The sequence below is a fragment of the Hydra vulgaris genome, chromosome 12 (assembly GCF_038396675.1).
Source record: "Hydra vulgaris chromosome 12, alternate assembly HydraT2T_AEP".
In the NCBI taxonomy this organism is placed as follows: Eukaryota; Metazoa; Cnidaria; class Hydrozoa; order Anthoathecata; family Hydridae; genus Hydra; species Hydra vulgaris.
The window spans coordinates 81,415,008-81,437,982 of NC_088931.1; positions in this window are offsets into that span (position 1 = coordinate 81,415,008).

Below are 22,975 nucleotides of genomic sequence, written 5' to 3' on the forward strand. Positions count from 1 at the left end.
GAGCATTGTCCTTTTTTTTAATTTTATATTTCTACTAAAACAGTACAAACAGGGTTTTCCAAAGATAAAATATTTTTTTACTTTTTACTTTTTGTCCACCTTAATAATTATAATAATAAGTTAACGCTAATTTATTCAAGTTATAATAATAAGTTAATTTATTCCAGTTTAATATAACCAAAATCAACAATAACTAATGCTTACAGTAACAAGGCTGCAATTTTTTTACTGCACAGTTGAATTACAAAGTTTATATACTATTGAATTTCCAAATTTTTAAAAAGTACATTTCTCAAGGTTTATGTGAAATATATAGTTTCTAACAAAAAAAAAAAAATTTATCTATCCGGGGTTTTTCCCTTTATATTATTAATTGCTTTTCTTCATTTTATTTAGGTAAATAAATTTAGATTCAAATTTACATAAGTAATTGAGTTCTGACTTTTTTTTCTCATAAATATATAATTTAGCGCAGGTGTATTCTAATTTTGAGGGTTTTTTTATATCTATTTTTATTAGTAATGCATAATTAATTGATGGCTGCTGATGTCTAGCGTTAAACTGTTTAAATTAAAAGATAAATATTTAATACAGACGCTACAGGTTATCGCGGCAAGAGTTTTCGTTTGTCTTGTAATGGGCTTTTTTAACGCCAATTATAAAGCTTTATTCAGTTCACGTAAATTAAATTAAAGAAATTCTCTTTAAACTGATTTTAAATTTTAACAATTGGACCAATAGCTTAGCAAAGTTTTTTTGTTTTGTTTCATTTTTTTGTTTTGTTTCAATGTTCTATAAAATAGCCTTTTTTGTTTTGTCATAGAATTTATTTTTAGCATTAAAATTGAAATTTCACTACTCTTATCAGCCATACTCATGTGACATTTTCTTGTTTCAGGGAGATCGCTAATGAAAGTACTATTTTTTGGACTTTTTAGAAAAACTGCAATTACTTAGAAAGCATCGAAATAAACTTAAAATTGAAAAATATTTCTGATATAATGTTAATTTAACTGTAAAATGCACTCCTGATAATGCCGCAAACATTTACCCAAAGAATAAAATAGTTATAATTTATCAGAGTTATAATAATATTGAGCTACTCAAAATCTTTCTCAAAAATTTAGAGAATGGTTTTCATTCGTTTTAGCATTTTCAAGGTTTCAGTTATTATTATTTTTTTTTTTATATTATGAATTGTCTTTTTATTAAATTAATTTGTTTTTTTTTAATGCACGTCAAGTTATTTTTATGGTTATTCCAGTGTTATTTTTATGGTTATTCCAGTGTTATTTTTATGGTTATTCCAGTGTTATTTTTATGGTTATTCCAGTGTTATTTTTGTGGTTATTCCAGTGTTATTTTTATGGTTATTCCAGTGTTATTTTTATGGTTATTCCAGTGTTATTTTTATGGTTATTCCAGTGTTATTTTTATGGTTATTCCAGTGTTATTTTTATGGTTATTCCAGTGTTATTTTTATGGTTATTCCAGTGTTATTTTTATGGTTATTCCAGTGTTATTTTTATGGTTATTCCAGTGTTATTTTTATGGTTATTCCATTTTTTTTATTTCAATACTATCTAGTTATTTCAATACTATCTAGTTATTTCAATACTATCTAGTTATTTCAATACTATCTAGTTATTTCAATACTATCTAGTTATTTCAATACTATCTAGTTATTTCAATACTATCTAGTTATTTCAATACTATCTAGTTATTTCAATACTATCTAGTTATTTCAATACTATCTAGTTATTTCAATACTATCTAGTTATTTCAATACTATCTAGTTATTTCAATACTATCTAGTTATTTCAATACTATCTAGTTATTTCAATACTATCTAGTTATTTCAATACTATCTAGTTATTTCAATACTATCTAGTTATTTCAATACTATCTAGTTATTTCAATACTATCTAGTTATTTCAATACTATCTAGTTATTTCAATACTATCTAGTTATTTCAATACTATCTAGTTATTTCAATACTATCTAGTTATTTCAATACTATCTAGTTATTTCAATAATATCTAGTTATTTCAATACTATCTAGTTATTTCAATACTATCTAGTTATTTCAATACTATCTAGTTATTTCAATACTATCTAGTTATTTCAATACTATCTAGTTATTTCAATACTATCTAGTTATTTCAATACTATCTAGTTATTTCAATACTATCTAGTTATTTCAATACTATCTAGTTATTTCAATACTATCTAGTTATTTCAATACTATCTAGTTATTTCAATACTATCTAGTTATTTCAATACTATCTAGTTATTTCAATACTATCTAGTTATTTCAATACTATCTAGTTATTTCAATACTATCTAGTTATCTCAATACTATCTAGTTATTTCAATACTATCTAGTTATTTCAATACTATCTAGTTATTTCAATACTATCTAGTTATTTCAATACTATCTAGTTATTTCAATACTATCTAGTTATTTCAATACTATCTAGTTATTTCAATACTATCTAGTTATTTCAATACTATCTAGTTATTTCAATACTATCTAGTTATTTCAATACTATCTAGTTATTTCAATACTATCTAGTTATTTCAATACTATCTAGTTATTTCAATACTATCTAGTTATTTCAATACTATCTAGTTATTTCAATACTATCTAGTTATTTCAATACTATCTAGTTATTTCAATACTATCTAGTTATTTCAATACTATCTAGTTATTTCAATACTATCTAGTTATTTCAATACTATCTAGTTATTTCAATACTATCTAGTTATTTCAATACTATCTAGTTATTTCAATACTATCTAGTTATTTCAATACTATCTAGTTATTTCAATACTATCTAGTTATTTCAATACTATCTAGTTATTTCAATACTATCTAGTTATTTCAATACTATCTAGTTATTTCAATACTATCTAGTTATTTCAATACTATCTAGTTATTTCAATACTATCTAGTTATTTCAATACTATCTAGTTATTTCAATACTATCTAGTTATTTCAATACTATCTAGTTATTTCAATACTATCTAGTTATTTCAATACTATCTAGTTATTTCAATACTATCTAGTTATTTCAATACTATCTAGTTATTTCAATACTATCTAGTTATTTCAATACTATCTAGTTATTTCAATACTATCTAGTTATTTCAATACTATCTAGTTATTTCAATACTATCTAGTTATTTCAATACTATCTAGTTATTTCAATACTATCTAGTTATCTCAATACTAACTAGTTATTTCGGCACAGTATTCACAGGATCTACTCTAAACTATTTAAAACATCTAGAAAAAGAAATAATTTAAAGATGCAAAACAGTTTTTAATTATTTTTTGAGTAAAAATGAGTTATTTAAAAGTAAAATAACTAATTTTTATTAAAAGAAAAACACAAATTATTGCCAGTGTCAGTGTCAAACACAAATCTATTATTGCCAGTGTCAGTGTCAAACACAAATCTGCCATTGCCAGTGTCAGTGTCAAACACAAATCTATCATTGCCAGTGTCAGTGTCAAACACAAATCTATCATTGCCAGTGTCAGTGTCAAACACAAATCTATCATTGCCAGTGATACTGGCAATAATAGATTTGTGCTTGACTCTGACTTAAAGAATTAGTTACGGATTCAAGTACTTCTTATTCAAGGCTTCTTAGTCAAAATTTTGTTTACTTATTTAGGTGCTCTAAAAAGCCTTTACGGTCTTCAATGTAGCATTTAATCAGGATGTTTACGCCCCTTTTCTTACCAATGATGCATGAATGGCCAGAGCCGTCTTCGAAGCACGGATGTACTGAAATCAGAACTCTAACTACTACACCACGGCTGGTTGTAAATCCAGTGTATCAGACGAAACTGATGCTCGTACTAGAGCAGAAAGGAATTAACAACAACAATAAATATACATATTATAAACGTTAATTTTAAGTAGTTAAAAATAGGGGCATTGAAAATACGAATTGCCAAACATCGGTATGTAAATCGGTTTTTGCCGCTACGTAATTCGTATCAATTTTTAAGAGTTATTATAAAATTATTTTGGAATATGCAAAGAGATAAATTTTCTATACAATTATTTGTAAAGCATAAAATGTTATACACATTTAGTTGGTAAACGTTCAAAGCTTTTATTTCTTTAAGAAATAACTTAGAGTGCTTTAAATAGGTTTTTAAAAATTAGTGCGCGAGCTGCGTGTTTCTAAAATCTGATGATAAAGAAATTTAAATTTTTTTTTTATGAGTGCAACCCCATACTGTATTTCTATACTTTTTTTAATTTTTCAAAACCGTTTTTTATATTTTTATCCAGAACTATGTTTTACAGAGGAATTTCTTGATCTAAAATTAAAAACTTATTTTTTAAAGAGTTGATTTAGGTGAGTTTTAATCTGAATCTTTGCCTTTCTTTGATGTTCATGTTTTATCACATTTTTATTTATTTTTAAATTCGAAATCTTAATAAATAAAAGTTTGAAAAAAATAAAATTATATATATATAAAAATTATTCTTTATATTTGCATTTATATGTGTATTTTATGCATATATTACATTGTGATAATGGTAATACTTTTTTTGTTATTTATATTCTTGTTTTGAAGGAGCTTGGCGATAAGACTAAATTTGTCTTCTACTTGCCCCAGCCGTGTATATACATTTTGTAAAAGTCTAATTTTGTAAAAAAATTCTTTATGGCGAAGTACATACATAATACATAGTTAACGTTGTGAATGGAACATCTCCGTTAAGCATTTATGATTTAATTGTTAAAAATCAATTTAAAAATTTTAGAAGCATGTCATTTTGAGGTTTAAACATAAAAAATTAGTTTCGAAACAGGCCTAACATTAAGAGCTTACAGAAGGTCGTTGCATCGAGAAATCAAAGCTCTTAATGTCTAAACAGGTAAAGACATTAAGAGCTTTGCTTTCTTGGACTAATGCTCGGTGTAGTTAAGACAATTTTAAAATATTATAGCGTCTGTATGATATTTTGTTGAGTACGATATATTTTCGCTAAATGATCAGGTCTGTGAATTATGAAAAGACGAAAATTTAACGTCAGAACCAATTAGAACTAAGATTAATAGTAAATTAAGGCACTTTTTCAAAAGATTTTTACTAAATTCATGCTAACGCCAATGAGCGAAAGTGATCTAAAGACTTCAAAATGGTGTTCTTTAAATTAACTATTACGGGCAGTAAAAAGGTTTTGAAAATTATATATAAAAAAAAGAAAGCTTAATTTAAATATTAAAAAAAACCTGAAGCAAAAAAAATTATACCATTTAAAGCTCTTGTTTGGACATAATACGCTGATAAAACCATGCTAATTCCAAATAAAAGAATTCGAATAATTTGTGAATCGCCTTAACTACACCGAGTGGGTTTGCGTCGGCGTATTGTACATTACGTGAAGAGCAAGTACTTGGCCAAACAATAGCTAATCTCGTTATGGATAAAAGAATAATATGTATCTTTTAAAGATTTTTTACATAGATTATATTTAGAAAATAAACAGTTTTATTTTCTAAATACTCCCTAATGTTTTGCAAACTTTACTTTCAATTAGTGATTATGATTTTCGAAGGACGATAGGCCACTACAGATGAGGAGGCTACTTAATTGTGGTCACAACTCTTTCTAAACTCTATAACTCCGAAACACGAACCTTGAAGAACAAGCCTGTTGAGCTGAATATGAGAACATATTGGAGTTGGAATAAAAAAGATTAGCTTCATTAGCTAAAAGAAGAAAATTAGGTATGTCTATAGATAGGTAGAGATTATTCACATACAGTAGCTTGCCATATAATCAGACTTACTCAAATGCTAACAAAATATTTTTGATTATAAATCTGTATATTTGCCAAGTATGGTAGAATGACAACTTTTTTCACTCTGAAAATGTTTATAAACATATTTTTACCAGCAACACTTGTTTCATTTTCAAATATTTATAGTATTTAGAGGCAATCAAGTGGGTTAAGTAGTTCATCGCGTTATTTTTGTCCAATTTTTTAATCTAGTATTTTGTTTTTAGGGTTAAAGTGTAAAAAAGGATTAATTTACTTTAAAAAGATATGTTTATATCATTTATATTGTTTAATGTTTTTTGCATTTTACCCATGCGTATATAAACATATTACTTACTACAATAAAAAATGTTACGATCTGCAACTTTTTTTATTATAGTAAGTAATCACGCTAAAACTTTTGCTGATTGTTTAAGCAGGATTTCTTATATCTCTCCAAGTAAATTGGGGGAAATTGGTGTGCTATTAAATAATACTGACGTAACTCAATGTAAAATAGCGAAACTCTTGAAATTTCTCAAATTACTAATAAAAGAGCAAAACAAAAATTGAATTTGGGAATACCTACAAAAAGAATTAGAACCGACAGAAAGGTTTAGGATACTTGCTCAGGGAACAGAAAATATTCAGTAAATCTGCTAACTAAGAAAATAAGTTGTAGAGGCATTGACATATCTCAATGCAAGGTGCAGAGACGCTTAAAAGAATTTATATTAACTTGTCGACGACCAGCTCGAAAACTTAAATCAACGCCAACTACGTTTAAAATATGTTTAAAATTAACAAAAAATAAATTTCATCAAAGATAACTAGAAAAGGGTATACAAAAAAGCTGCACAATAAAACCCATTTTATTTCTTGTATTTACTCACATATTTTGAGGTTTGACTTTATTATTTTTAACAGTATTAGTTACTTTTAGATTTGTTTTTCGGATAAAACGGTTTTTGAAATTATGATGGATAAATCAGATTTTGTTAAAAGAAGAGTAGTAAATATCACGTCAGGACTAAATTTCAACGAGCACTGGGCGGTTAGAAATTGTCAAAGGCGCAATGCGTCAAAACCATTACTATTGCTATAACTTTCTCAGACATCTTTATAAACAATGGAGCCCCGTGCCACATGGCCAAGTCTGTAACTAAATATTTTAGGAAAAAAAATTGACGTTTTGGATTGGCCTGGAAGTTCTCCGGATATAAATCTAGTAGAGCTTTTAAAATAACGTCTCGGAGCTTTTAAAACAAGAAATGGCTAAAAATGTGATTAATACAAAGCAAGAACTTATAGAAAGACTTAAGTATGTTTAGAATCATGAGGGAAAAAAATGATAAAAAAAAATTACTGGCAAAAATAAAATAGTTTGTGACATTTTACCCTGCAGAATAATGTAAAACGATATTGAGTTCAAAGACAAAAAAGATATATTAGAAATATTCAATCGTTTCTTTGTAAACACTGGTCTAAACCTGGCATTTCAAAATTATTTTAGTGACTTTGAGAGTTCATCGCCTGATCTAGTTCATCTAAGTTTAGATCTAGTGATCTAAACTTAGATGAACTAGAGCAGCAACTAAATCAATCAAAAAGGTATTAACAACATATCTGGCAAGGTATTAACAACATCGCAATGTTGTAATTTATGTTTTTTCTGCAATAAAAAGGCCTATTTTTAATATTTTTAGCTCTTTACTTAAAAACGGGATTGTCCCAGACAAATTAAAATAGCAAAAGTTGTTCCTATATTTAAAGGTGGAGATACATCTGCTACAAGCAATTATAGACCAATCTTGATTCTCACTATATCTCCCTATAATTCTCTCAATTCTAAACTCCCTGAAAGAATAATTTACAACAGATTGTATAAATATTTAATGGAACACAAATTTTTAGGTGAAAATCAATACAGATTTCAAACGCAACAATTAACATGCTATTCTAGATCTTATTAATAACATTAGCACTTCCTTCTATGATAAAAAATATGTATTTAATAGTATTACCTGGTTTACTGTGTAGACCACGCAATACTTCTAAAAAAAAAAGAAAAAATTTCATAAAATAATCAAACTATAAAATAGTTTGCTAGCTATCTAGACAATAGACAACAATGTGTTACTATAGATCACTATCTCAACTTGAAACAGCTAAAAATCAAATGTGGGGTCCTTTAAGGATCTATTCTTGCTCCTCTCCTATTTTTAATTTAAGTCAACAATCTTCCTAAAGTCTTGTCAAAGTTAGATTGCATAGTTTTTGCAGACAACACCAATCTATTTTATTCTTTTAGCTCAATCACTTTTTATAGCAGCAAACCTAGAACTTATTAAACTTGGCACATGGTTTAGAGCTGATAAATTGTCATTAAATTTAAACAAAACTAAATAAATCTTATTTTACTCCAACTAAAATTAGAGCTTCCCAGTCAATTTCACCAACTCTTTGTATATACAGCACAACTATTGAACGCACTCAATTATCTAAGTTTCTTGGTGTGTTTCTTGACGAGAATTTATCATGGAACTCTCACATAAATGCAATTAATATAAAAATCTCAAAAAACATTGGTCTACTCTATTTAGCAAGATCTTATCTATTGTTCAAAAATTTAAAACTTCTGTATTTTTCCTTTATACACAGCTATTTATCATACGCCAATATAGCATGAGCAGTACCCATAATACTAAATTAAGTTTTATTCTTGTCTTGATAAGAAGCCAACACTCTCTAATCGCTTGGAGGGGGCATTTGAGTCTAAAAAGGATTTCACTTCTGCTACAGCATGAGGCTCACAGTGACTGGTGAACTTTAATTCAGATAAAACCCAATTTTTCCAGCCAACCGTTACAAAAACAATTTAGATCTTCCTTTATTTATGAAAGGTGATGTACTCGACGAGTCATCTACACTTCATCTTCTAGGATTAACTCTTACTTCCGATTTTTCTTGGAAACCATATATCAAATTCATTGCAAAGGTTGCATCTCTATATCGTGCTCTACACTACTCAGGATTCTATTCTTTATCTCTATAAATCTCAAATCCATCCTTGTATGGAATACTGTTGCCATATTTGAGGTGGATCTTCCAATAATGCCCTTTCTCTTTTAGACAAGGTGTGAAAACGCATTGTAAACATAGTTGGACCTGCTCTTGTGGCCAACTTCCAAACATTATCACATCGTCGTAATGTTGCTTCTCTTTCTCTTTTCAAATACTGTAATTAACACTGCTCTAAAGAACTAGCGTCTTTTGTGCCATCTACTAAAGTTCATTCTCGTGTTACTCGTCATTCACTTAAGTCTCATCTTTTTACTGTGGCTATTCATAAGTGCTCTAAAAACTCTTATTCATTTAGTTTTTTTCCTTGAACATCAGTTCTTTGGAATTCGCTTCTTTCATCTTGCTTTCCCGATTCATATAATTTGCAATCTTTCAAGTTGTCTGTCAATCGTTATCTTGCTCTATAAACTTCATCTTTTCTCTTCCAGTAACTTCTAACTCTAATAGTTGGTTGCAGCCTTGTTGGTAGCGAAGATATTGAAAAAAAGAATAAAAAAAGGTTCTCTCTATAGACGGCAGAAACTTGCTTTAAGAATTGTATTTTATCAAGACAAGCTTACTCAAACCCATTACTAAAACAGATGAATGCTTTATACATTTACCAAATCAATATAGATCAAAATATTTTGGTTATGTTCAAGCATAAAATGGGAATCGATTTACAAATAACTTTTTTAAAACTAATTAAAAAAAAATTTAGTATTAGAGCAACCAGAAACTATATAGTACCCTTGAAAAAAGAAAATTATTCCAATTTTCTATAGCATATTGTGGTATGATAAATTAATACCAAAAAATTTCTCAATATTCAATCAGAAAAATATAAATTCCTTAACAGCTAATCTTAAAAAACTCATTCTAGATACAAGCAGTTATATGGAAATTTTTCATATCTTATGAGTAATTAAAATATCAAAAATATGTCAAAAACAAAAATCCAAAACTTAAGTATATAAGCAAGTATGTATATACATATATATATATATATATATATATATATATATATATATATATATATATATATATATATATATATATATATATATATATATATATATATATATATATATATATACAGAGCCGGAACCAGCTTTTTTGCACTTTGAGATAGCTAATTTCTAGACATGGTGCAAACTCCAAACATTTATATGTTTATACTTATGTCAAATAAGAATGCTTTGCAAAAAATTGCGATGATTGGAGGCTGGGAACAAAATAGCCCCAAAATTTGTGCCCCCTGCCCCGCGAGAGCAACAAGTTGATGAAATATTTTTTGTACTGTTTTTTTTATGACTTATATTCATCGATAAATTTTAAGTTTCATAGTAAAATATTTTAGCTTTCAAAAATTATGACCACATAAAGTTTAAACCCCCTTAATTTGAGGGGGTTATAAATTTTGTATAGTCATTATTTTTGAACGCTAAAAGATAACTCTATGAAACTTAAAATTTATCGATGAATATAAGTCTAGTTGAGAATAGTACAAAAAATATTTCATCAACTTGTTGCTCTCACGTTTGGGGCAGGGAGGGCACAAATTTTGGGGCTATTTTGTTCCCAGCCTCCAATCATCGCAATTTTTGCAAAGCATCCTTATTTGACATAAGTATAAACATATAAATGTTTGGCGTTTGCTTCATGTCTGGAAGTTAGCTATCTCAAAGACCAAGTAAAGTTGGTTCCGGCTTTGTATATATATATATATATATATATATATATATATATATATATATATATATATATATATATATATATATATATATATATATATATATATATATATGTATATATATATATATATATATATATATATATGTATATATATATATATATATATATATATATATATATATATATATATATATATATATATATATATATATATATATACACACATACACACATACATATATATATATATATATATATATATATATATATATATATATATATATATATATATATATATATATATGTATATATATATATGTATATATATATATATATATGTTATATTTATGTTATGCTTTATGCTTAATAACACGACTAATTATATTGAAAAATATAATAAGTCATGAATAAAATAGTTATGAGTATCTCATGAAATTATTAAAAAAAAAGGTTCTCGATGACAAGACTTCAGACAGTTTTCTGCGAGTTTTCCTTGACTACATAACTAAAGGTTTATATTTCCATTTTTTTAGATTTGATTTGTCTTCTCAAAATATAAATTGTAATACTATTTTACTTTATTATATTAGCTTGCACATCAAATATATCTTGATGTTATTTCAGTTATTTTTGAAGCATTTTGATTGTATTTGTAACAAAAGTATATTTTGTTAAAACTATGTAGTTGTAAAAATATATGAAAAAAAAAATTGAGAGCACTTTTGGAGCCGTTTACCATGACACTACATATTCAAATCTTAATAAAAGGGCATACTAAATTTAAGTTTAAGCTTCATGTTTCATTTTATTTTGTTTACGTACGCTAAATAAAAAACTTTTTGATTAAATACGATATAGGGTTTTATATTCCAATGTTTTTATGTGAAAGAAAAACATAAAAGTTTAAACAATGGTCAGAAAAACAAAAAATATCGATCTTTTAGTATCAAGTCTAATATAGCAAACAACTGTAGAGTAGAAACTGTAAGGATCTAAAATTGAGCAGCCACGATAAAGTAGTTAGAGCGCTTGTTTTATAATTGAGAGGTCTAATGTTCTATTCCAGCTCTGACCTTTTTTTGTGACATCAGTAAGAAAGAAAGCGTGAACTACCTAGTTAAATGCTCTTTTTCGGTGTACTAGAAACCTTTTGGAGCACCTTAATAACCTTTAAAATAGAATCTAGGAGATCTTAACAACTTATTGTTTCTAACTTTTTAAAGTTGAGTTATAAGATACTCTATTTCTGTCGTCTTCTATTTTTCTCCTGTCTCATATTTATTAGATAAAATTGTAGCCAGTTTAGGTTGCAGCTTTTACTCCGTAAGTTTATAGCATGTGGAGGAGGATTTCAATGTCAAAAGCTTTTGACTAGTCGATAAGAAAGCCTAGCGTATTTTTTGTTAGAAAACCGTCTAGAATTCGACTGACTCAATTAATGAATGCAATCAATTACTGCATGATAAGTTGAATGATTTTTTTCGAACACAAAACTGTTCGATGAATACGATATTATATTTTTTAAGATAAAAAAATGTTTTGTTATACATAATGCGCTCTAGCAGCCTTAAAAAGCATGAGATTTGCATTTTCTTCTCAAATAAAGGTGATATAGTAGCTCTGTGTATATCTTCTTTATTAAATGATTTGTTGAAAATAATGGTTAGTAAAATTGATAACATTCGAGAACATCTTCTGATGATAATCATTCTGACGCCATTGTCACCATCTGCTTGTGCTCGTTGAGGTCATTAGGAAGATATTTCCAAATATTTTCATCAATAATATCATTTCATGTAATGTTAGTATTTATAATAAAATAACTAATGTAATTTCAAAAATTAGTACAAAATACTACTGTTAGTACATTAGTAATCTATATTACTATAAAAAGTATAACTTTTGATTAAATTTAACCTTGATTGACTAAGTATTGACAAATTTTTCAAATATATCATCAAAATCTATTGTTTTTGTCATTCCATTTCAAAAAAAAAAGTGCTAGTGAAGATCTGTTCTTGACTAGATGTCAATTGTAAATAGTTTTTAATTAGTTTCAATTTGCTAAAACTTCATTCACCTGTAACTATGGTTTTTAGCAATGCAAACAGTTTTTTGTATGTTTGGGTATGATTCTTGCAATTCCCATTCTCCTAAAATATTTAACAATTCCAGATTGCATATTTCACAAACATTTTTATCTTGCATATTAGCTGCAATTAGGTATTTGAAACATTTCTATTCAATTTTAATTGCTTTTTTTTGATATCCGCATATTTTTTGCATATCCAACTTGCTTTTCTGATTGATCTGCGGTCATATCCTGAAAAGCTCTTCAGCCGTTAAAAAGTTAAATTCTTCTGCAATATTCTTAAGATTCTAAACTCTTTCAGTTAATTGCATTATTATACTATCAAGTACTGCAAAACATGAAATTTTGACTATATCGATCACTCATCTTATCTCATCCGTTTACTCACTCTTTTTTTAAGGATAAACTTAAAATTCATTTTGCAAAAATCATGTTCTTTCAAGAGTTGAACTAGGTAAACATGGAACAGATGCCTTTTGAGGACAAGTACAGGCATTTTGAGATCAAGAATTGAATAACTCTGAAATAGCTCGAAAATTGGGTTGTTCTTGTAAAAAAGATATGAATGCTAATCATTTATTTAATAGTAATGGTTCATTAAGCAACAAATAACACAAGCCTCGAAGTTTGCAAAACAGTAAGTACACAAGGAGCTACGTTTTTGGAAAAATATGCTTTGGACTGACGAGTCTGAGTTTAATTGCTTAACAATATGTTTGTTGTTCCCAAAACCAAGAACTCAGCCCTTGGTATACTATAAAGACTGTAAAACATAGTGGTGGCAAGGTGATTGTTTGGGGCAGTTTTTCATGGTGTGGCGAGGGCCCGTTGCATAAAATTCAAGGGACAATGAATCAAAACATGTATAAAGAAATACTAGAAAACTTCATGTTGCCTTATGCTGAGGAAAATCTTCCTTTGGTTCGGAAATTTGAACAAGAAAACAGCCCCAAGCACACCACTAAAAGTGTTATAATGCGGTTTAACGCTAACAAGGTTAAAGTTTTGGAGTCGCCCGCACAGTCAACAGACCTAAATCCAATAAAAAAACTTTTATTATAGTAAAATTTAAGAAACACGAGCGATTTTCAGAGATTCGTCCGAAAGAATTCAGAGATTCGTCCGAAAAACTCGTTCAACGTCTGTGGACGTCGGTTTAATTTTAAGGAGAGCCTCATATAATTTTTGCAAATTTTTTGTTCTTTTTGCTGTGTTCCAAAATAGAAGAAATTCCTGTTTTAGCCATTTTAACTCATTGTTGACTGTTGAAATGGGAGTAACTTTTTCCTTTCTCAGCAATAAATCCAACACTTCTTAAAGAGATATTGAAGCTGGACTAGTCTGATGACCTTCAGAATCACCAGAATCAGAAGTTTTTTTATCTCCTTGAAAACCGAAAATTCTTTTTGCCAACTTTCCAGCAAAAAGCAATGTGTCTCTTGATGGAATATTCGTAGGATCTCTCAGTGATCTTAATAAGTTCATTACGTTGTTATTCCATCTTTTACTCGTTCGCTTCTTGAGATTTTCATATAACTCCTTCCCAATGCTGTTATTTAAATTTAAAAGTTTTTCCAGCATAAAGCCAATAACAGTATCAGCTGTCAAAAGCGCTGAACTTTAACGACTCAGTGTCTCAACAGCAATTTTGATTGGCTCCACGGCAGTTTGTATTAAATTAATATCTACCTCATTGATCAAATCAAGCATATTTAATTCAGTTAATGTCTCAAACAAGCAAAGTTTTGTTTTAATCAGTGGATCAATCATTGTGGGGATAGAATTCCAACTATAGTAAACGTCAAAGTGCAATTCGATTTCAGCTCCAAAGGCTTGAGTTACTTTTGAATAAAATATTTGATTTCTAATGCTTGAATTTCTGATATATTTTACAACATCATTTTTCATAACAGAATGGAAATCGGCTTCTGAATAATCTCCTTGCAAAACCTCCATGTCAAAACTGTCAACCTGATCTTCATCATCAGAGTCCGAATTTAACGCACTTGAACTATTTCGGTCGTTTTTTTCATACAAAGTGTCAGTTACTCCCAAATAAATGCCATAATTTATGCAATACTGGTCAATAATCTTGACTATTTTTATAAATTTCTTGTTGATTGCGGCATCGTCTTGTGTTGATCCAGCCAAATCTTTTTCAAACTCAATTGAAAAACTCTTCAAGTGATATTTTTCGTCATTTGATATTTTTTCAACCATTTCTTCAGCACAAACCAAAGATGCAAACTAATCCCAATTTTATGTTTTCTTCACTACAATGCAGATTTATTCCAAAGAAGCCGCGGCGGCGAACAGTTGTTTACTCGTCAACACTTTTACTGAATTTTCTTCCCTTCCCAATTTTTGAAACAATTTCAGAAACCATTTGATTTTTTTTGTTATGAAAATCAGCCTTGATAAGCCTTTTATCCCGCTCTCATTTTTTGGAAATTGATATCCTTCTTTTTTGATTGAATTGCGAATGAATTGATTTCTGGTAATAGCTCTAATGGGTATTCCGTCTGTGACCATGTCAGAAATTATTTCATTTAAGCTCTTACTTTAAACAAAATCAAGCTTTGTTTTAGATTTTTTTCTGCTACAACTTGTTCAGGAGAAATTTTTTCAGTTTGAGACCAATCAATTCCATGCTTTAATTTTAAGTGAGCCTTTAAGCTCGTGGTAGATCCTTTAGAGCATCATATATACATATATAATAAATAGTCTTCATAATAAAAATAATATCTACTTCGAAATATTGAAATAACCACAAGTTCAATTAGTTAAGTCAATAATATCAACAACTCAACCTCAATGTTATGTTTTTTATTCTTATTTTTATGAAAGAGAACCAGTATTATGTTTTGTTTAACATTTATTTCTATATTATATTAAACTATTACAAGTAATATGTCTAGTTTTTTGTCTATGTCTAGAACTTCTGGTGCGGAATGAATCTCTTAAGGAAATAGTTTTGCAATCATTATAGAGTTTTTCATATAGTTCTCTAAAGGACACTGCTTGTGTTTAATTTATTTATTTTTTCTTTTTATCACCCAAATTAGAGGTAAAACAAATGAATACCAGATTTTATAAGAGCTCTGGAGATTGATTGAAACTAAATAATACTTTTTTTTCCTGTTATTTAGGTACCCCAAGAAGACCTAAGGGTCTTGTCACAGAGCACCGCGGAAGTGCATTTAACCAAGAAGTTCATGACTCCTACCTTACCGTGATGCGAAAATATGTCCAAAGCTCGTTTCGAACCTAGATCTCCTGCTTATAAAGCAAGCGCTCTAACCAATGCGCCACGGCCGCAATCATACGACCGCAATAATACGTTCGTTTACATTTGCTGTATGAAGTGTTGCTATATTTTGCCACTGATTTTGATTATCCTATACGACCGCAATAATACGTTCGTTTACATTCGTTCGTTCATACGTTCGTTCATACATTCGTTTGTTCATACATTCGTTCATACGTTCGTTCCCATACGACCGCAATAATACATTCGTTTACAACCATACGACCGCATTAATACGTTGTTTTCATTTGCTGTTTGAAGTGTTGCTATATTTTGAGTATGATTTTTATTATCCCATAGGAATCCGAGGTGTTTCAGTTTAATATTGAGGTGTAGGGAAGAGCCGTTTATTTAAATTGTGTTTTTTGTAATTGAACTTTTACCGGATATAATAAACTCGGTTTTTTCGGTGTTTAGTTTAATATGTAGCTTTTGGCATTGTGACTAAACTTTATTAACCAATTCTTGTAGACCAGAAAGAGCAGAACTTTGTAAAATAATATTGTCTGCATAGGCAATAATACCAGTGTATCAAAGCATAATCAAGTGTATAAAGCATACCAGTGTATCAAAGCATACTCAAAGCATATTAAATCAAATTGTTTCAGATTGGAAAGTTGAAACAACAGTAAGTGGTGTCACTTACTGTTGTTCCAACTTTCCAATCTGAAACAATTTGATTTAATATGCTTTGAGTGTATATAGTAAATAATTGTGGTAATAAAATTGATCCTTGTCGCACTCCTTGTGATAAACGGAAATGATTTGATTTATGCCCAAAGTATAATATATTAGCAGTACCCGATAAGTTAAACTGATTGTAGTACGCGAACTACTGAGAGCGGTAACTTTTTGTTGTAATAAAGTTTTTCAAACAACAAATCCCAGTTACAGCTATCAAAAGCCTTATTTGCATCTAAACTACAAATATATATTGATGAATTATTATTATTGTAATATTTTATCGTTTCACTTAAAAGAAACTCTGCATGAAGAGTGGAGCTATTGTGCTTGAAGCCAAATTGATGAGAGTGGCTTTTTGATATCTCCAGACATTTTTCCATCATAATGTATTCAAAAAGCTTTTTCAGAATAGGCATGAGACTAATTCTGCGATAGTTATCGCGGGATTATTAGGAAATTTTTTATAGGATTTTGGTCGTTTTACAACTGTAATAATTTTAATAATATAATAGAATGATTACAAGATTAATTAAGTTTGTAAGAGGAAGCAGGCAGGATCTCGTAGAAGACCTTAAGGTCTTGTCGTCAAGAACCGCTCTGTTTTTCAAATACATCGTTACATTTATTGTGTTAGATATATATATTCTCGTCGAAAGTAAAAATAAATAAACGTAAAAGATATATAAGATTCATATATGTAAATACTAAGAATTGAATTTCAAAAATTTTACTTTATAAAAATTAAAAATTAAGTTTTCCTTTAAATGTGTTGTAATTCATCTCTTGAAAAAAATCAAAATATTTCAATACTATTTTGTTCCATAAAAATGCTCCTAGATAAGAGATACAAGATCTACCAAAAATTTATGCGAAAAAGGCTGTTAGATAAAGTTTTTATTTGGAAGATAGTATTTGTTTTTTTTTTATGTGAGTATAAATTATAAAAAGGATAAGGGGAAGTGTTAGTTTTACATTTATACATAAAGTAAAAAATATTATATAAGTTAAGTTGATATACATTAAGAATGTTCATTTTAAGTAAAAGAGGCCTGGTATGAGTAAAACGGTCTTTAAAGTTTATAAGACGTGCCATATGCTTCTGTTGACGATAAAGAAGTTCTAGTGTACTTTTATCTACACCACCCCATGCAGGATTAGCATAATTAATATGGCAATGAATAAATAAGTAATATAATTGAATTAAAGTATATTTATTTAAAAAAGGTCTTGATTTTTATAGCATTCCTATACTTCTAGCAATTTTATTGTTTAGGTTGTTAACTTGATTTTTCCATGTGAGGTTTTCATCAATGTAAACACCCAAGAAATTAGTAACTTTAGCTCTCTTTATTTCAGTATTATTGATATACGAGAAAGGTATATTCGAAAGTAGATTTTTTTTTGAAGCTGGGTCAAAGAGGATCCATTTAGTTTTTTCGATATTTATTTATAGCTTGTTTGACTTAAACTAGGTAGAAACTTTAATGAGTTCACTATTCATTTTGTTGAATAACGAGTTCACTATTCATTTTGTTGAATAATGAGTTCACTATTCATTTTGTTGAATAATGTGGGTAAGTTATTGTCAGTTAAAAAAAGATTTGTGTCATCGGCAAACATTATTGTTGTCAAATTTAATGCTTTATAGAGATCATTAACATAAATTAAAAAAAGCAAAGGTCCTAGTATGGACCCTTGAGGAGCTCCGCATGATATATTTAATAAATTTGATGAGGTTGAATCTATTTTAACAAATTGTTTCCGATTTTTTTAATAGTTTTTTAATAATAATACATTCCCTGTGAAGTTTTTTAAAAAGAATTTTGTGATCAGTAGTGTCAAAAGCTTTTGATAAGTCTATGAAGATGTCTAGAATATATTGTGATTTTTCAAATGAACTTGCAATACTTCTAGTAAGTTGAAGTATTGCATGTTCAGCAGAATTACTTTTTTTGAATCCAAATTGATTATTGTATAATATTTTATTTATAGCTAGATAGTTATACATTCTATTGTACAAAATTCTTTCCAAAATTTTTGAAAAAACAGGGAGGACTAAAATTTGGCGATAGCTATTGAGTTTAGTTAGTTCACCTCCTTTAAACATTGGAGTAACTCTAGCTATTTTGTGAGCATCTGGAAATATTGCTTGTTTAATTGAGTAACTAAAAATTTTAAAAAGAATGTTTTTAATGATGTCATAAAAACCAATAAAAATATTTCCATTAATCGTTTTGTAGGCCAATTCAAATACTTCAAATGTTGTTTCAAAAATATTTAGAGAAGAGTTTAAAAAGGAAGGAGTGTCACTTGCTAAATTAGTGACAATATGGATATTTTTAGCTAAGTTTGGTCCATATACAAAGCGCTTTTTTATGTCCATATTTACATAACTGTTTTTTATTAATAATGTTTCTGAGCTTATTCTATTGCCAAACGCGAGATGATTAGGAGACAACGGTTCGTCTCCCGGTTCTTCATACGAAAACGTTAACGAATGATTATTAGTAACGACTTCGATTTCTGCAAGAATTGTGAGTACTTCTTCGTAAGATAATCTATATCCATTTTTTTTTTATTTAACCATAAAGTATGAAAATTTACAAAAATATTTTATAAACTCACATAAATTAAGTTAGGTGTCACTCATATAGTTAAAAACTAGTCAATGGAGTGACAACTAAAAAAAAATTAAAAAAATTAAAAATTAAAAAAATTATAAAAAAAATTATAAATTAAAAAAAAAAATAAAAAAAAAATAAAAAATCTTTCAGTTTTCATTATTTTTCTGAGAACTCTCTTGACTGAACGTACTATACGTTCAAAGAACCACCACGGTTCTTTGAACCGTGCAACATTGAAGTGCCATAAAATGTCTTTTAAGGATGCAAATTTTTGTGTTTCATCGGCTGTAAAACACGATTCATTATCGCTAATAATTTCAAAGGGTGCGCCAAATTTGCTAATGAGTCTTAGCAACCCTCGAATACACGCCAAAGCTAAAACGTGTAATAGCACAAGAAGCTAAAAGGATTCAACACTTAAATATTTCTCCTTCAGAATATATATTTTTTCACAAATAATGGTCCACAGTAATCAATTCCTGTGTACTTAAAAACATAATCATCGTTTACTCTACTTAAAGGTCATCAGGATAGCTATAAGTTTTGCCTTCGTACCTTCGACACAAAAAACATTTTTAAATTTTTTTTTGAATTAAATTTCTATTAATTGGATTAAACTTTAATTGAATTAAACTTTTGGAATCCAAAATTCCATTCTTAATTGGTTTAGTGTTTCTTTTAAGCCGTTGTGCTTAACACTTTCATGACAATATCAAATAATAAATTCAGTAAAAAGACTTTCTTTTAGAAGAAATATTGGAAACTTAATATTGTAACTAATTGGAGCACCCAATCGCCCCCTACATCTTATTATTTCTTCGCAATCAAAAAAAAAATCCTTAATCATTTTTTAGTTGTTTATAATTCTTAGTACTATATATATTTTGTTGGATAAATTTAATCCAAATTATTTTGGCGATTTTTAATTCAAAAGAAGAAAGTAAAAGATTGTTTTTTCGTACTTGCTTATTTTTTATGCAAGACACGAACTTTAGAATAAAAGCTGCTACTCGTTTTAAACGGGAATATGAAATAAAATAAGTTATATCAATAAATTTTAAGTCTATGAACGATTCATTAGTTATTAGTAATATTTTTGTTTCCTCTGGAGGGTATATTAATTTATTTTGATCAAAGGAAGGCCAAATCTCTGGAGTATAAAGAAATTTGGGTCCATTAAACCTAACTGATTATTAGTTAAATTTTCAATACTAGCACCTTGTGATATCCGCAGGATTAGGATCTGTTTCGACTTAATTCCAAAAAGAAAAGTCAACTAAATCTCTAATTTTTTCAAGACGATTTTGAATAAGTGTTTCATAAATTTAATTAGAATTTTTTATCCAACGTAAGAAAATGTAAGAATCTGAAAATAATTTAACTTTAGAAATAAGAATAATTGATGAAAGTTCCTTAACTACTTTAGACATTAGTGTTGCAAGCAGTAAGCAACTTTTTAATTCTAATCGAGGTATTGTACATTTACTTAGCGAGGCTATTCTAGATTTTGAAGTAACAAGAGAGGAACACTGTTCGTTCTCATTAAAAATACATCTTGAAAATATATACAACACCCAAAGGCTTTTAAACTAGCATCACTAAAACCATATCGCGTGCAGCCTGCACTCGATTTCGAAAAAAAATAACATCTAGGTACATAAATTGACTGTACAGAACTTAAATCCTTATAAATATCTTGCCATACTTTTAATAAATCTTTATTAATTTTACAATCCCATCCTACTTTGATATACAAATTTGTTGAAATAAAATTTTTAAACGCACAATTACTGGGTTTATTAGTCGCAAGGGATCGAAAAAACTTGCTGTAAAACTAAGCACGTCTCTTTTTGTTGGAAAAGGGACGGCAATCTTAAATAATTCAAAAGACGAGAAAATAATTAAACCTATTTTCTTGTTCCATGTTAAACCTAACACTTTAGTAATATTTTGACTCTGATAATTCGACCGAATTAAATTCAAATTTTCTTAAATTAAAACCAGCTTCACCTAGCCAGGAACGACATTTTTCATAAAACTTAAAACATTCAATTACAGAATCAAAGCAAAAACTCAAATCGTCAACGTGAATAGAATTTAGTAATCGACTTACAAATATTGGATCAGAACTTAAATAACGCTCCGCGTGGCTAATTAAAGTTGCCAAAAGTAAAAAAGGAGAAGAAGTGACTCCAAATAAAACTCGACATAATCTATATGATACTAATTTATGATCTTTTAAATTTTTTACATCTAAATTATTAACATTTTTTCATACCATAAAGATCGTATGAAATCGCGATGTTTTTCAGATATACAATTTTTCAAAAAGGCTTTTTCAATATCTGCAATAAATGCTTATTATTAAAATCTTATTTACACGAAAACGTATCAAAACTCCATATAGTAGAGTTGTTAAAAAAGGACCTGAATGTAAACAATTATTTAGCGAGGGACCTGAGTCCCTCGCACTCGCATCAAATACAATGCGCAACTTAGTTGTAGCTTTATCAAAATCTTCTCTTATAACTGGTCTATGAGGTAAGTAATGAACAACAAGTCCGACCTTAGATTTATTACTTAAAACTTCCTCACCGCTCCATTCAAGAATTGTTCTTTTATAATATCATTATATGAATCAAATAATTTTGCATCATTTAAAAACTTTTTCTCTAATGATTTGAATCTCTTTATACTTAAATTATAATTATCGCATGATAAAGGATGATTCTCCTTAAAGGGTAGTTCTACAGTATACTTATTATTTTCAAATTTAATGCTTTTGCGAAAATGTTCAATAACTAGATTGTCACTAATATTATCTTCGCTTTTATTCCAAATAGTTGAAAACTTATCTTTTAAAAACGTTTTATTATTATATAATTCTGCTTCGACTTTTAGAACATGCAAAGACAGAACAGAACAATCTTCTTTATTATTATTCTTAACCGTGATAGGACCACTGACTAAGTATCCTACCTTAGATTTTATTGCAATCGGGCCTTCAAACCCTCTTATTATTTTATTTTCAATTATTGACCAATAGTAATCGGCACCTATTAAAATATCAACTTCTAAATATTCATTATCTCTATGACAATCTGCTAATTTTAAGTATTTTAAATGATTATGATTTCTATACGCAGTTTCTATATACTAACCATTTAACGGAGAAAATTGGCCAGTATATAGAAACTTTGGAGAAATTTCTTTTATAAAACCTATAATTTCAATACAAACTCCGTCATTACCTTGAACATAAACTTCAACTCTATCTAAAATCTAGTTTGTATTATTATTTTTGAAAGTTTTGATATTGATTTCTTTAGAATCTATTGTTTTTAAATTTAATTTTTTACATAATGAAGGCGTAACGTAACTTAATTAGGAACAGTTATCAAAGAGAAGACAACAATAATTAAATTGGGAATTATTATTTTTGACTTTTACCCAGGCTGTCTGGAGTAAAACACGTTGACTAATTTTAGAAGAAACATCAGCAACAGCTGTTAACTGTCCTGTTTTAGATTTATTATCAAATTTATTATTCAATTTAAAACTATCACAAATAGATATACGATGAGGCTTGTCACACTTAAAACATTAAAAATTTGATCTACAATTTATACTTTTTCCTAGCTAAAACATCAGTCACTAAATTACAGTAATGAGATTTATGAATTTTTAAACAATAAACACATGTAATAAAATTTGT